We start from the raw sequence: 14,073 nt of genomic DNA on the forward strand, positions 1-14,073 counted from the left end.
AACAAGGCAAGACTGAGCGGTTCTTGGCATCTGTCGCAGGGACTGGGGACTGTGGTCTAGGCACAGATGTCAGGTGCCTCATCCCCATGGCCATCGGGCCATAGATCAGCCAACACGTCCTGCCCTGTCCTCCCCGGCTGAGGAGCTCAGCTGGGTGCCTGGACTCCCAGGAGCTGCCTGTGTGTTGGGGTGAGGGGGTGAAGCACACGTGTCCCCCTTCAGTGGGCCCCCAGCTCCCAGTTAGTGTAGAAGAGATGGCTGAAGTCAGATGACAGGCAGAATCCTGGGGGTTTTGGGAATGGGGGGCGGGAAAGCCCACTTCTCTCAGGGTGTCGGGGTAAGGAGTGGAAAGTCTGAAAGACTACTCAGAGGAGGTGCCGTGTGCGCTGGGTCTGGAAGGTGAGTAGGATTTCAGGAGATGGAGAAGGAGGCGAAGGGGAGGGTCTGCAGGGTTTGCTTGGAGGAGGCCAAGAAGCGGGGTGTGGCAGCACATGTCCAACCCAGGCTCCCCCCGGCCCCAGGTGGGAACGTCGGAGCTAGGTGTCTAAGACCACCCCAGCAGGTGCTAGCTGCCAGCTGGTCTGTGCACCACCTGCCCACCAGGCCCCTGCCCACCCTCAGAGATGGCTGGCTTCAGGCAGTGCGATTTAACAGCTCCACGTTTAACAGGTCCCTTTGCTCCCGTAGACCAAACCAACATCCGCTCGGCTCCCCAGACCTGTAGCTGCTGAAGACTCTCCTTATGGGACCCTTGGTCCCCATTGCCTCACCTGCTGGGCTCCCTCGGGGGCCCGGATGGGGGCGCTGAAGGGTTGGGGCAGGGGCAGAGCGCAAGGAGATGGCAGATCACACAACTGTCCCAGACAGGCTGGCAGTGGGGATGGGGCTTGTGAGAGGCCCAGACCCCAGTGCTCCTGGACAGGGGCATGGCTGCAGTTAAAGCCCAGTGTTTATTTCATGTCTCCAGCATCTTTGCGTCCATAGAAGCGTGCCCTCCCGAGGAGGCTGTGGAGCGGGAAGCTGGCTGAGAGGCGCTGGGACAGCAGCCTCTTAGGCTGCGTTTGAAGGCTCCTTCTGACTCAAGATTGTGGTTCACTTTTCTTAGATTCTGAAACTCCATCCAGGCCATTACACAGTCCTGGGAGTTCAGGACCCAAGACTGGAGGACGCTAAGCGTCTAGCGTGTCTAGAATCTGAAGAGTCCCAAACTGTATGGGATTTGCTTTCCTCCACCTGAAGTGGGAGCATCATGGTGGTCTTTCTAGTTTTACATCGTTCTTCCCCCACCCCACCATTTCTCCTCCCCCAAGAAGTGTCCTCACTTCTGACCCCAGCGGGGTAGGAATCCTGCTTGCTGCAGACCCTGATTCTACTTAGCATTGCCCTGGACATTTCTGGGTGAAAGGATGGGCAGCCTGGTCACCATCTGACCACCTCCTGGGACAGGCTGCTCGTCTGGGTGGTTTCCCCGCAGGTCTGTGATGGGCTCATTCTCGGTGCTCCAGGTGACATCCACCAGCAGCCCCCCTGCTCCTTGGGTGTCAGTTTGGGGGCCATTGCCCTCCTGAGAGTTGCTGTCCTTCCTTTCTGCTGCCCCTGATGGCTTCTGTCCCCACAAACAGAGACCCATTGTCACACACACACACACCCCCGCCCAGGGATGGGGACTTGCCTGGATCCTCAGGAATGGGGCATGGATGACTGCCCTCCACACTCCCTGTCCCAGCAAAGCCCAGGCTGGGTCTAAATCCATTTCTGGAGCAAAAGAAAACAGACACCCACTACCTCTTGCACACACAGAGCTTACCTCCCACCTGACACACATGTAGCCCGACACACCAGAGACACCGCACTACCCTCTCTCTCTGTCTCTCCAGAGCACACGTGAAATGCACAAACTCTGCAGGGAGGCTGCATGGTGTAGCAGGTAGGGGCGTGGCCCCTTAGAGTCACAGAGCCAGGGGTTTATCCCTGTCACTGCCCCTTACAAGCTGAGTGACCTTGGACAAGTTTCAGATCCCAAGACTCCATTTCCTCAGCTGAAAACAGAGGTGAACCCAGGCCTCTCCTGACCTCTCAGGGTAAAACACTGAGCACCACGCCGGGCTGGATCATCCAGCCAGGGCTTGGCCAGTGCTCCCTATTACGCACTCCATCTTTCCTCCCTGAAGCTTCCCTGGGCTTGCACTCTGTGCCCTGGGCTATGCTGAGTTCTGGGGACACAGGAAAACCAGTTCCGGCTCACCTGCCAGGGATGAGGGAACCCTCGGAAGGCAGACTCTGCCACTGGAGGGGCAGGGAACACTGCTGTGGTTAGCACGCTTTGCTGTCAGCCAGATCTGACTGATTCCTGTCCCTGCCCTCACTGTCTGTGTGGCCTGGGATAAGCTACTTGAGCTTAAAGAGTCTCCGTTTGTTCATCTGTAAAGTAGCAAGAATAACAACACCCACCTCTTTGGATTGTTGTGAGGCTCAAACTAGATAATGGACATCAAGCACTTGGCAGATAGATAGAGTTATTCATTGGTAGCCATTGTTCTTAAATCATAATTCAATCACTTAGTCAGTCAACAAACCTCCACGGAGCACTGCATTGAGCCAGGCTCTGCTGGGCCCTGGGGAACCAGAGCTGAGACTAATATGGCTCCAGCCCTTCAAGTCCTCAGACATGACCAGGGGGGTGGGGGAAGGGGCAAAGTGGGCCAGGACCCCAGGACCAGGGGGTGAGGAGGGAATCAGGGTGGCCCTCCCAGCCCTCCTCCTTGGCCCTGCGCTGGATCTGCAAGGACAAGGAGCAGTGGCCACGTGGACTGGAGGACACCCAGTCAGAGGACAGCACCGCACAGAGGTGGGGAGGGCAGGGTCTCTTCCTTCAGGAGACACACTCTCAGGGGCCTTGGGGTTTACGGGAAAGCCCAACTCTTTGGGGGGTGGTGGGCAGCCACTCAGGAGTCTGTGGGGAGGGCCACACAGGAGTGAATCCCAGCTCCACCCTCACGCACTGTTCCTTTGACAGCTGAGACAGTCTGGGGAGAGGGAGGGTTTGCCCAGTTCCTTGATGAAACCCTGGAACCCCTCATCCTCCCCCCAGGAAGCTGCAGGCCTCTGGGAGGGCCCTTCCCCACCATCTAGTCCCCCAGCCCCAGCTCCACACAGCACCACCCTGGGGTCAACATCTTGTTCCCACTGTCTCCCCAGACCCTAAACCAGGCCTGACCCAGACACAGAGCTGGAGAACAAGGTCTGATGGGGTGGGGGACCCACATCAGATGGCCAGGCAGGTCCCCCAAGGTCAGGCTGTAGGTGGGTGATGCCTGCCTGGCACACAGAGAGACGTGTGCCTTTTGGAGGACGCTGCCCACCTGGTGACTGGTGGGCACCCAGAGAGGCAGCCAGACTCCATCCTCCTCCAGGTTAACCCCATGCTACAGATGAGCAGCTCTATAGTTCCTTAAGGGCTCTTGACGCCCAGTGGCTCTCCTGGCCGGCACCAAGTGTGCTCCCACCCCACCTTGCTCATGCTCATGTCTCCTGAGCAGCTACTGGGTGCTGGGACTGCTCAGCACCCAGTGCACGTGCCTTGGGGGTCACCCCCCAGAGCTCTCTGAGGACCCGGACTCATGGAGAGTTTGAGGTGGAAGTTGCGGAACTCAGAGCCTCACACCCTGAGCCCTAGGACCTGGCTACTGGGGGTCCTGGACAGGGCGCCACCAGAAGTCATGGTGGTTTAGAATCAGATCCACAGACTTACACCCCTTAGAATACGGAAACCTAGACTGAGCCCTACAGAGGGAAAGCGCACACAACCAGCACCCACTGTGGGCCTCCCACACACTGGGTGCTGCAGCACCCACGTATCCCTACAGCCTCACCTCTCACGGAGCCCTGGGAGTCGTCACACCATTGTTACCATAGAAACAACTTCCTTGGTGGCGACACTAGAGCCAGGCCAAGTCTCAGCCCCATCATTTCATTCCTGGGGGACCTGTGTCACCTTGTGTGCCTCGGTTTCTTCATCAGTAAAAATGGGGACAATCATAGTCGCCCCCTCTAGGGGATGCTGAGAGGAGTCGGTGAGGTCAAGGGCTTGGACAGCCCGTGGCAGAGACGAGGCCTTGTAAATGTTTGCCGTGAGGATCATGGTGCTGGGATTTGACACCTGGCTCTTCAGACCCGACTCCACCCTGGAAGCTGGTCCCATAATGGGTCCCCCCCTCCCTGGGGAACAGTAAGCCTGGCCTCCTGCTCAGCACTGGCCACAGTTCTGGGCAGAGCAAGTGTTTACAAACGGCCGGTTTTTATGATTTGGCCGAGGGGAGGAGTGGCATTTGGAGATGTTTCATGTAAGCCTGACCTTCCCCACCAAAATGCCACCCTGGTAAATAGAGGCCCTCCAAGACCTTCCGTCCTTGGTAAAGGACCTCCATCTGTGCTGTCACTGGGTCTTCCCAGCTCCCTGCTCAGAGAGATTGCCTTGGTGCCCTTCCCAGCTGCTTAATGAGGTATGCTCGGCGGCACGTGCCCTGTTGGGGGTGGGGTTCAGGAAGGCCGTGGTCACTAGAGAGACAGAGGGGCCTTGGAAGTCAGCCTGTCCAACCCTCCTCCCCCCCCCCCCCCCCCCACCCCACTCTACAGATGGGGAGACTGAGGCCCAGAGGGGCAGAACTGCGCCAGGTCCCACTGTGTCAGAGGCAGATTCCCTAGCCGCGCTCTGGCCTTTGACAGGGCCTGGGCTGAGCAGGCCTGTTGTGATCAATCTCAGCCACCCTGCCCGCCTTGCCCCACCGAAGGCAGAGTCCTCCCTCTCTCTGCACAGCCCCAGAAGCCAGAGCGGCCACACCAGAGGAGGTCCTGGGTCCCGCCAGGCCCGGAAAGGACAAACTCAAATATTTAGTCTTTGCAGAAGGGAGCAGAGCTCAGATCCTGGCCCAGTGGCCCTTCGCCAGGCCCCATGCCAGGAGCCACATCACAGAGGGGCATGAGCTCCCCACCATATCCTAGGGCCCCCATTGCAAATATTTTTTTCCAAAAGCCTTGCCTGAAGTGCCGTCATTCATTATTCCTCTGGGTTAAGGCATCATCTCTTCCCGCTAACGTTTCCTGAGATAGTAGTAGTAATAATACCAACAATAATGACAGCAACTCACGCATCTGCGGGGGGTACAATTCACACAGGGCTTTCATATCCCCCAGCACCTCTTAATAGCTCTGTAAGGTAGGGAATATTATCGCCATTTTAGGTGGGAAACCTGAGCTCAGAGAGCTGTGACTGCCCAGGATCATGGAGGGCGGTAGGCCTCTGGACTCAGGTCCGGGTCTGACTGCAGAGTCCTGGTCCCGTGCCTGGGGAGCCATTGCTGCAGAGCTAGATCAGCCTGCCCGATGAGGGAGGCCTCCCCCCAGGGCTGGGCAGAGACCAGTCTTGCCCCAGGCTCCTCCCCTTTTCCTCTTCAGCCAGACCCTTGCCCTCACACCCGTCCCCACAGGCCTCAAGCTGACTACAGTGTAAAGCCCAGATCTGGGTTCTTGCCGGTCCACTGGGAGCCTCAGACTTACCCTCCCCTCATCATCCCCCAGTGCTGAGCCCCTCTGGGTTCCCAGCTCCATGAACGTGAAGCCCCATCATTCCTCACCCCCTGTGTTAGAAATGCAGATTCTCAGGCCCCTGCCCTAGCTAGACAGAATCAGCACTCTGGGCATGGGGTCCAGCAAAGCGTGTCTTTAGCAAACCCTCCAGTGGTTCCGATGCTAGAGACTAAGAGCTACTGCTCTAGCACGCACATCCTACCTCTTCACTCTCCTGTATAACACCCTCCGTGGCTCCCCATTGCCTGCAGGGTAAGTCCTAGTTCCTCAGCCTGGCATGGAGGCCCCTCTGACCTGGCCTCTGACACCCCTCTCCCGCCCCCTCGCCCAGCCTGCTCCTCTCGACACTCACACCCCCTCTGCTCCTTCCCCACCACTTCCCGAGCTCCACACTTCTCACACGTGCCACCTGCTTTCACTTCTCCAGGCCTGTGCCCACGCCATCCCTCCTGCTTGTCCACAGGCAGCCTGGAAATTCTTTTGATCCTGTCACACCTCTGTCTCTGGGAAGTGCCCCCTGGCCTCTCCAGGCAGAGAGGGCCCCAGATTGGTACCCGTAGCCCCTGGACTCCCTCTGGGACAGTGTTAGTCACCCTGTGTGGTCCTGCTGGTGTCAACATCCGCCTCCCCCAACTGGTCTGTTTCCATATTCATACCAGGCCTGGCCCAGGGGAGGCCTCAGTGAACACTGAGATGAAAAGAACAGCAAGAAGGTTTGGCCATAGGAATCAGAGCCTCATCTTCTAAGCTGAGCCTGGCCGGCTTAGATCATCTCTGGGGACCGGGCCCTAGGCTGCCACACCACCCCTGCCTCACCATGGGCCCTGAACAGCCCCTGCCCCTTGGCCTTGGTCTCCCCATGTGTGGCGGAGTGGGGCAGAGGCAGCCCCTGAGTTCAGAGGGCCCTGGGTCAAGGTTGCAGTGCCCCTCACTCCAAGGTTCCAGTGCTGACCACTTGCTCCCCCCTTGTCCCCTGGAATGGCGACCACAGCACCTGCCTGAGTCCCTGCAGAGCCAGGGTGTCACCAGAAATCCCTCCCACCCTCCCTCTACCTCCCTATGGCCCATTTTACAGAATGGGAAAGTGAGGCTAGGGAAACAGGCTCTGGCAGCCAGATGAACCTGCTGAGGGTTCAAGTCAACCCTCACTGGGCTGGTTAGGAGGAGGTAAGCTTTCCCCTCTCCCAGCCCTTTCCTCCTGTAACCAGATTCACCCTACCCTTCCCAGCTGACCCTGCTCTGGTGAACACAGCCAGGCCCGGCCCCCTGATTACTCCCCATGGGGTCCGACTCTCTTCCAACCTCTCACCTGCCCTGTGATCATCCAGACAGCCCACAGATTTCGGAAGGGGCCAAGCTAGGGAGAGGGGGAAGATTTGGGGAGGGGCTCGTCTCCTCTTGGTTCTCAATGATCACTTCTTGAGGCAGACCCCTGGACCACATGACTTCTGTCATCTTCTCTGGTCTCAAAGATAAATTGCTGGGCTGGAGAGTTTGTTCTTAGTTTCTCCAAATTACCCATTAATAATGGGTGGGTACACCCAGAGGGTTGGGAAGGTAAGCACCTGAACAAATTGATATCTGGAAAAATTAATGTTCCCATGGACGGATGGATAGATGGTTTGATCGACGGTTGGACAGATGGATGCCTCTGGTTGGATGTCCTTTAAGAGTCAGCCAAAGTCTCACCACCCCCAGGAAGCCTTTCTTGATCCTCTGACTGGGTCAGGGCCTCCACCAGGCCCCAATAGCCCCTGGGCTTTTCAGTGGGCTGGACACAGACTGGGCAGGGGTCTAGGTCATCTGTGTCCCCAAAACTCAACCCAGGACCTGTTCAGAGAGGCCCTCAGGGCAGTTCTGGACGATGAGTGGATCAGTTTCAGACACATAAGTGGTCCAGTCTGACAGGAGAGGGACAGGAAGGGAAGCCCTGAGAGGTTAGCGGCGACCAACCATGAAGCTGCTCCTGCCGGGGATGGGAATGGTGGGTCGAGGAGGAAGGCAGTGTAGTTAAAGTAACTCCCGTTAATGCTTTTGGTGTACTTGCCCTGTGCCAGGCATGTGCCAAACCCTTTACATACGCCATTTTATTTAAACCTCCGAGCAGATACTATTGGCATCCCTGCTTCTCAAATGAAGGAGCTGAAGCATCCCAGGGAGCTATAGTAAGTTGCTCAGGGTGACACAGCGAGGAACTGGAGAGCCAAGGTATGCACTCGAAGAAGCCGTGCTGGGCTTCCCTGGTGGCGCAGTGGTTGAGAGTCCGCCTGCCGATGCAGGGGACACGGGTTTGTGCCCCGGTCCGGGAAGATCCCACATGCCGCGGAGCGGCTGGGCCCGTGAGCCATGGCCGCTGAGCCTGCCCGTCCAAATGTCTGAACACCAGGCTGGATCCTGAGGGCAGCGGGGAGGCCTGGGGGCTTCGGAGCGGAGGAGGCGGGCGCTCCAAATCTGTAGGAGGCTGTTATAAACACTCTCCTTGCCAGCAGAGAACAGGTACCTGCAGGGCAGCCACGTCAGCTCCTCCACGGAAGAAGTTAGGCCCCCAGGTCCAGAGGAGTGTTTGTCATGCTCCCCCTTTCCCATCCTTCTCCCCTCCCCACAGTTTAGAGGCTTCAGAGCATCTGCAGCTGGGAGTCCTCCAGCCCCAGCTGTACTGTGGCTCCAGAGGACCCTAGGAGTAGCTGCCGCCGCCCTGGAACAGGACAGCCTCCCCCTAGAAGCCTCCTACATAGATGCCCTTCTCGTGTCTCCACACTGCTGTCCACCAACCCCACTCCCCCAACCCGCCCTCAGCCCTGAGTGCCTCTCCCTCGTTACCCCTCCCCTCAGCCTTCAAAGTCTCATAGTCCCTAGTTTGAATCCAGCAGCTCCTCCGCCAGTGACATCTCGCCTCTGAGTTCCCGTCTTCCCGAATATTGCTGAAACTTGATAACACAGGACCCACTGCTGAGTGTGAAATGTGGTGGGTAAGTGAAGGCACCTGACTCTCTCCGGCTCCTTCCCCTCTTCCCTCCGCCAGCTCAGCCACTGGATAAATTACTCCTGAACCTAGTCTCTCCTGAACTGGTGTGCTATTTTTGTTGAGACAATGCGAAGTATTTAACTAATCGTTATTTCCTTTATTGCTGTGGTTAACAGGAAGTTCAGAGCTAAACCTCATCTTAATCACAGTCATTATATAGGTTACTATGTGGTTTATAAGTTTACTTCCTACTCTGTCTAAGGGGTTTTAGTTAAGCCCTCTCTTGCATCCTTTCTTTTAAACTACCCCTTATCTTTAAAAAATTATGTGGAGAATACACTGTTATTTTTCAATTCTGCCATACGCATCTCCCCACTGTCAGGCCCAACCTGCCCTGTACCTCCTCCCAGCCTGCTCCAATCTCCTCTCCAGCCATCCGGCCTGCTGGCTTTCCTGTGTTCATGTTCATGTCTGTCAGGCGTTCAGTTGTGGCCTGGACCAGAGAGCCTTCCCCTGCCATCTGGCAGATGCCAAACGCTCATTCCAGGCCCAGGTCCCCCAGGATGATCCCCTGGCTTCTCCAATCTGCACCGTGCCTCTTCCAGAGTCCTACCTCCCTCCTCCCCTCCTCCTGCCCCATCCACGTTTACTGAGCATCTACTTTGTTCAGGCACTGTTCCAGGGATTCTTGAGTACGCAAGAGACAAAACCTCTACCCTCGTGGAACTGACATTCTAGTTGGGGAGAATGACAAAAAACAAATAAATCTTTTTGAAAAAAATCAAGTGATGGCTAATATTAAGGAGACAGTTAATAAAACAGCCTGATGAGGAGGGGACGGTTGGTGTTGGTGGCGAGGAAGATTCTGTTTTATTTAGGTTGTCCAGGAAGACCTTACAATGAGGATAGGGGTGAGGGAGCAAGCCACGTGGTCGTGGGAATGAGTGTTCCAGGCAGCGGGGCCCTGGGGCCGGGGGGGCTGGAGTGGAAGGAGCCAGGGGGATGTGGCCAGAGAGGAAGTCAGGCTGAGGGAGCACGGGAGCCACGGCATGTTTGTGAGCAAGGGCACACTATGACACGTCCCGTGCTAGGCTCTGAGGTAGTTGCCTGACATCCAGCTTATCACTTGATCCTCCTGGTAATTCTGTGATTTGAGACTGGTCTTCAGTCCCATTTCAAAGGCAGCAGAGGCCGAGAAAAAAAAGGGACCTGCCCGAGGTCACAAAGCACTGAAGCCCTTTCCCTTTCTCCTGAATCTGTGGCAGGGTGGCGGCCGGTGAGGAGAGGGGCGGAACATGCCCTGAGACCGCTTATTTTCCTCCAGCCTGTCCTCTCGGCATCTGCCCATAAATCACTCTGACACCCCGACGAGGGGGGCACAGACAGATTCAACAGCACCTCCGTGGGTGAGTGCGTCCCAGGCCCCTGCACTTGTGGTTCTTGGCTTCGGATGTGGCTGCCCAGCCCAGGGCTCCAAATGCCAGGCACACAACACCAGGGGAGTCGTGTTTGCCCTGGGCCAGAAAGGGGGTTCAGGAGAAAGGGGAGGACCCCACAGGGCCGAAGGATCTGGCCACCAGATGAAGGGTTGGAAATACTCAAGTCCTGCTGCCTGAAGGTCTGGGTGAGACCCAGGCCGGTCCACTGGAGGGTGTGGAGGGCGAGTAGGGCCAGAAGCAGGGGAGTGGGGAGGGCCAGCCTCACAGCTGGAGGCCGCCTTCTCCCCGCGTTGGCCCCTCCCTGCCCAACGTGCTGAAAGCTCCTGGTTGTGCCGGTCTGGAATTGTTTCGGAGCTGGCATGGGAGCAAAGGCAGGCAGACAGAGGGAAGACCCCTCCTCAACCCTGACTGCCCCGCACCCACTCACCCCCACTGGTGAGTCACCAGCCCAAGAACCATCAAAAGTTTCTTTTACTCAGCAGTGCGCTGGGGGACTTTTCGGAGAAGGCCTCGTGGCTTCCCACGGGCCCTGTGGAGGAGAAGTGGCCCTTGCTTGACACACCTTGGGGATTCAAGGACCACCTGTCCTGTGCGGGGCTCTGAGCTGCAGTGTCACCAACGAGGCACCAGGCCCTCAAGGAGCGGCTGGTGACCAAGTAAAACGCACTGCCCAGCCTGCATTCAAGGCCATGGCAGTGGGCCTGCTGACTTGTCCCGGCACCCCGCCTGCCACCCCTGCCATGTGTCACCCCGTCGTTCTCCACACATGCCTTGGACTTGGGAACCACCATACCTGCTCAGAAGCCACCTGCCCACTCCACACCTCATTAACAGTTGGGCGGTCCCTCAGCCTGGGTCAGGCCACATGTGGGAAGCAGCATCAATATATGTATCAATATATATATGACTCAGTGTATACACTGACGCTGGCTCGGCCACCTACTAAACGGGGCAAGTCTCTAAACCTGTCTGAGACTCAGCTGACGGATGGGACGCTTGTTACTCATCTTGTTCGGACATACAGGGTTTCTATGAGTACAGGCTACTGAAGGTTCAGCGAAGGACCTGGCTTACCATTAGCAATCATCAATAATTCAATAGCTCTAGCTCACAGGTGTAAACCCTGATGATCACAGGGTAAACCCTGCTCAAGTTCCTGCCAGCCATCACCAGCTGGGGGCACCATGAACTGAGGGTGCTCTCTGGATGCTGGGAGGGGTGGATCATGTAGCCCATGCTTCTCTTTTCCATCCTTAGGAAGATGAGGCCAAGGTAGGTCCCCAGCACAGTGTGGGTCCTTCCAGGATTCTAGAGTTCCAGGAGGGTGGGGATGATGTCTGCCCCCCGCCTGATTCCTCTTCCCTTCCACAGCTGAGGGCAATAAGAGGCTGATACCCAACACCTGCTTGTTCCTCAGGGCCTCTCCTATCCTGGCTGTGGGTCCCCAGGGTTTTCTCTGTAGCCCGAGTTTCTCCAGGACCCTGGCCTCTCCGCAAGGGGCAGAGCAGGCTGCTCCCGCAGCACCCCTCACGCCTCTGGAGGCCTGGCTCTGAGGCCCAAGGACTGGCTGTGAGATGGGGCCAGGCGGGGCAGGGGGAGCCTTGCCATCTCTAGGAGCCCTGCCTGCTCGGAATTTGTGGGACCCTGACCCACATCGCAGTGGCGACACGGAGGGAGCTGCCCGAACCAAGCTCTTCACGGCCTCAACTGTGTGGCCTTGGACCAAGTGCTGCCCTCTCTGGTCGTGGGAGGGCCAGCTTCACAGAACCGCGGAGGAGTCCATCCAAGGTAAGTGAGGCTGAAGAGGGCTATGGGCACCCTTGTTCAGTCAGAGCTGTTAGTCTGCTGGGGGCGGGTAATGCGGGAGGGCCCAGCAGGGACCTGAGGGGTACTGGCAGGGGCCTGTAGAAGGACTATCGGGGGATGGCAGGGGGTGGGCAAGAGGGCAGTGGAGGGGTGCATTGGAGGGTTGGCAGGTGGCCAGCCTCACCACAGGCCTCCCCAGGGCCCCCTAATGGACCCCACAGAGGTTGCTTGTCAAGGCCTCTTGCTTAATTACCAAATCGTTCCCAGATCCCCTCCCGTGGTCTGACCTCCTCCCAGCCTGAGTCTGTTAGGAAACATCAAGCTCGGCCCCGAGGTGGCCCTGGGAGGCAGAGTGTGGGCCGAGGGCCGGTACCAGGCTGGACCCCTCCGCCCTCCCCTCTGCCCAACACTGACACCAGGCTTCCTTTGCTCTCAGCAAGTGCCCTCGCTCTTGCACCCTCCCAAGACAGACTCACGCCTCCCCACGGGTCAGCCTCTCTGTGGAGGACCGGCTCTCTGCTGGCCAAGCCCACAGCCCCTCAGTCCTGCTGAGGTCCTGCTCTGAAGTGTACCACTCAGGGCCATGGGCGCTAGGTGCAGCCGGTCCCCCACCCACCGTTTGTGCTTCCCTCGCTCCCGGTGCTCCTCGAATATGGGTGCACACACGCACGTGCACATGCGTCCGCACACGTGCCCACAGGTGCACGCCCACGTTCACACACATGCAGGATCCAGCGGGGCTGAGTAGGAGCTGGCATCTGCCCTCCAGGTGCACCGCAGCTGTTCATCAGGGCTTGGAAGGAGCCCCTGGCGTAGTGACCCCCAGGGACATGAGGGCAGCCAAAGGTCACCCGACGTTCCCACAGCCCCTCGCGGTGGCCGAGTGGAAGGAGCCAGGGGCCTGTCAACCCGTCAGCTGCCCTCTCCCATCTCCAGTTGAGGAAATGGGGCTCGGAGAGGCGCGGGGACTTAGTGGGGGCCACATATAGGTGGCAGCTGGGGCTGGACTTCCCGCCCAGCCCTCATGGCCTGATCTGGGCCTCTCACCTCCCCACCCCTGCCTCACACCCATGTCTGCCTCACGCTCCCTGTCTGGAAGGAAGAGGACCCAGGGGGCCTTGGCTGCTGTCTCCAGACTGTAGGGGCCACAGGGAGGCGCAGGGCACTTGGCTCTGTGGAGAAGACATGTTCAGTGAGAGCTGTCCCACGAGGGCAGGGGCTGCCACCAATTGCAGAGGGAGCTGCCCGTCCCTGGGGGTGTTCAAGCAGGGGTTGGAGGCTGCTGGGAGCTCATGGGGCGGGCCCAGTGACCACCAAGAGTCCTTCTAAGCAAGGCGCTTCCCTGTTCTGAGATTTTGAGTGTTAGAGACCCCGAGTTGAGAATTCCTCTGAAGTTTGGATTAAATGCACACCCCTCCCCAGGCTCCCTCCGGGCCCCTGGCTTCAGGACTTTCTGAGCCTCTCGAATCCCCTCCGCCAAGCGCCAGAGCACATAAGCAGACAGACCGGGACTCCAGTCTCTGCTCATCAATGACAGCTGATGACTTTGCCTTGTCAAGCCTTAGTGGCTCCACCTGTAAGATCAGGACGGTCATAAAGGCACCTGCCTCACGTCCTGGTTGTGGTGGAAATAAAGTGAGGGACCACACATGAAAGCCACTGTGAACCTGACCGGGAGCTGTGAAGTTGACTCTGGCTTGGAGGGCTCTGCAGGAGGAGCAGGCAGTGGGAGTGAAGGTTGGAGGGTCGGGGAGATAAAGGGCTGGGTGCGAGCAATGGCGGCATGCGGGCCAAGGCTGGGGGGCTTCGCATGCTGGGCCGAGGCCCCAGGACCTGAGTGACTGGACATGTGTTTCCCAGCGGGACGCCAGGCGGGTAACATCCATCACTGCCCGGGGCCTGCCAGCCCAGGCTCCGGCCACTGGAGCTGGCGGCGGATCAAAGGGCCTTGAGGGTGAGACCGACAGCTGAGCCAGGCCCACTGACCTTGCTGACCCCGGCTGGTGGCCCAGGCCTTGGAAAGTGGGGCTGAGAGGTGCCTGAGGATGAAGTTGCAGGGAGGCAGATCCCGCTTGTTCAACAAACAGGAGCTCCTGGGCACCAGAGTGGGCAGGACTTTGCCCTCATCATTGAGTTGGGTGCCCACGTCACGATACCCCATTTTACAGATGAGGGCACTGAAGCCCACAGGTCTCTTCTGTCCCCCACCTTCAACCACAAAGGAGAGAGTGTATCCAGGGAAACCTAGTGGAAGCATCCAGATTGAGCAGGGAGAGA

The sequence above is a fragment of the Neophocaena asiaeorientalis genome, unplaced genomic scaffold, assembly GCF_003031525.2.
Source record: "Neophocaena asiaeorientalis asiaeorientalis breed wild unplaced genomic scaffold, Neophocaena_asiaeorientalis_V1.1 scaffold481, whole genome shotgun sequence".
In the NCBI taxonomy this organism is placed as follows: domain Eukaryota; kingdom Metazoa; phylum Chordata; class Mammalia; order Artiodactyla; family Phocoenidae; genus Neophocaena; species Neophocaena asiaeorientalis.